A 3,271-nucleotide genomic window follows, 5' to 3' on the forward strand; every position below is an offset into this window, starting at 1 on the left:
CTGTTTATTTACATTTTTCAATGTTTGTTTACATTCTGGGTTTGTTTATTTACATTTTCAATGTTTATTTACATTCTCGGTTTGTTTATTTACATTTCCAATGTTTATATACATAAAATTTTCGAAATTTTCGAAACTTATTTGAAGAATACTTACCTTTACTTACCTTTTATTACTTACCTTTTTACAGCTATCTAATTAATTGTTTTTCAACAGTTTTCTTAATTCTAAAGGGTTAAGGAATATAGAAACACAGGAATATACAGGACTAAGGATTATGGATAATAGGAGCATAGGAACACAGGAATATTCAGGATGGAAAAATATGGATAAAAGGAGTGTAGGAACATAGGAATATTCAGGATTAAGGAATATGTATAACTGGAGTATAGGAACACAGGACTATTCAGGATGGAGAAATATGGATAATAGGAATATAGAAATAGTATAGGAATATTCAGGATTAAGGAATATAACTGGACTATAGGAACACAGGACTATTCAGGATGGAGAAATATGGATAATAGGAATATAGGAATAGTATAGGAATATTCAGGATTAAAGAACATGGATAATTGGAATATAGGAACTCAGGAATATTCAGAATGGAGAAATATGGATAATAGGATATAGGAACACAGGACTATTCAGGATGGAAAAATATGGATAATAGGAATATAGGAATAGTATAGGAATATTCAGGATTAAAGAACATGGATAATTGGAATATAGGAACTCAGGAATATTCAGGATGGAGAAATATGGATAATAGGATATAGGAACACAGGACTATTCAGGATGGAGAAATATAGATAATAGGAATATAGGAATAGTATAGGAATATTCAGGATTAAAGAACATGGATAATTGGAATATAGGAACTCAGGAATATTCAGGATGGAGAAATATGGATAATAGGATATAGGAACACAGGAATATTTGGGATTCAGGAATAAGGAAAATAGAAGTATATGTATTATACTTATCTTTTTACTGCTACCTCCTATTTATAGCTGTTCTTTGTGGCATTAAAAATTTGTGAAATTTACAAAATATTAGAAACATTTATTATTTATCATTTTTATCATTTAGATATTTATGATATATTATTTCAATATTTTTTTATTTTGGTACAATTCTTCTTTCATTTAATGATAGGAATAAACTTAATAATTTTTTAAAATGAACTGAATTTCTTGGAATCTTCGAAAATTACGGAAAAGATGTCCAAATACTGAAAATTTCAAAATAATAGAACTAATGAACATTAATCCCATATTTACGTTCACATACTTACTTTTTTACCATTTTTCTGTTTTTTACCATCTTTCTTATCATTTTACTGTTGTCATTGATTAATACATTTTTTTCTAAAGTTTATAAAAATCTGTATATTTCTTTCATCTATCTTCTGTCACAAATAGTGATCTTTTATGCATTCCTAGTCATTTTAATAATTTTTAAATAATTCAAAAATATACACAATTTTTATATATATACATACAATTCAGAATATTTTGTGCTCTAATAATATTAAAGTATAATAATTAAAATAATACAAAATAACAAAAATATCATTAAAAGATCTTTAAAATAAAAGGTAAATGATATCGAGAGGAGCAATTTTTTTTATATATAGAAGCATAAAAAATACATTAGAATGAATACTGTTTCTTCAAATAGAAATGTATATTTTTTAATATTCCAGCTGTTGTATCTTGGCATTCTCTATAAAAAAATATTCAGGCGTACATAGCAAAAAACTTATGGTTTAAAAAATAAACAAATTTAATTAAATATCTCTTAAACTAATGGTTTTTTGCTATACATGGTTTGGAGTTTTTTTATAGAGAATATCCTGATACATTGACTGATGTATTAAAAATTATACGAATCCATTTAAAGAAATAAAATTGGCGTTGATAACTTTTTTATGAGTCCACCTACAAAAAAACTAAGGTTATCAGAATATAGCTCTTTCGATACCATTCAACTTTTATTCGAAGCATTTTTTGATATTATTAAAAATAAGCGAGATATTCAAGAAGAAACATTAAGGCCGAAAATCCCTAAGCGATAGAAAAATTTTTGTCCAAAAATTCGATTTTGTATTAGGAGAACATGATACGATAGGAGGTCGATCGAAAAATTTTTCCAAGAAATGACGTCAAATTCTCGGAATCTCTAAATTTCTTGGAACTGATGTCAAATTATAGACCGAATGAATGAAATTTTACTCGAATCTCCCTTTGTATCAGGAGAACATAATTTAAAAGGAGTTTTTTGTATTTATCATATATTTACCGTTCTCCCACTTACTTTTTTATCCATATAATTTGTTTGATATATATTTGTTTGATCAATGTTTTTCGATCAATTTTTATTATATAACATATTTCCATTTATATTATATATTTATATCCATGAATTATTAAATAAATTTAAATATATGCAATTGCAATTAAATAAATTTTAAAATATTTATCATTATATCTACTTATATCTTAACGTTATGATTATTAATTTATTTCAGTTCTGCAAGTAGAAATTGGTTAATTAACTTTCACTTGCGTAATAAAGTATTTTTATTTTTTTTAATTAAAGAGAGAAAAATTTTTTACTTATTTTTATTAATTTTGTACGTACTTTGAAATGTACAAAGTACAAAAGAAGAAAAAGTAATAATATTGATTAATTAATTAATCGCTTGTAAAAATTTTCAATATTATTAAATTTATAATCTAATGATCTGAAATAATATAAATTTAATATGTCAAAAATTTTTAACATGAAGATAAAAACGAGTCATAATTTGATAAAAATATATATCTATATATAAATATATATATATACCAATTTTTTAAACAAAAATAAAAATTTTTTACTAACCTTATTAATCATTCGCGCGCCATAATGTTCGAAAGAAGTTTCTTTCTCGATTGATTCAAATGGTGGTTGGTAACGGCGAACGAAACGGAATGGAAACGGAAATCCGGGAAGAGGAGTAAAGAGAAGAAAGGTATAAGGATAGGGCGCGTGTACGTTGCCACGCTTGTGTGGGACAACGTGTCATTAAATCGAAAAAGCACCTCGCGCCGCCTGCACTTGCCGTCCAGGAAGAAGCACCTGACATCAGCCACGACACAGGGTGGATTTCCAACGGTTGGAAACATAGCGGCGCATAGTGATTTCGAGGATAGCCCCCGACTGGAGGCCTCGTTCGATAGATGATCGATAATGAGACGCAGCTGCTTCTCTCCGACTGGCACCT

This window comes from Apis dorsata, unplaced genomic scaffold (genome assembly GCF_000469605.1).
Source record: "Apis dorsata unplaced genomic scaffold, Apis dorsata 1.3 scaffold_89, whole genome shotgun sequence".
Classification (NCBI taxonomy): domain Eukaryota; kingdom Metazoa; phylum Arthropoda; class Insecta; order Hymenoptera; family Apidae; genus Apis; species Apis dorsata.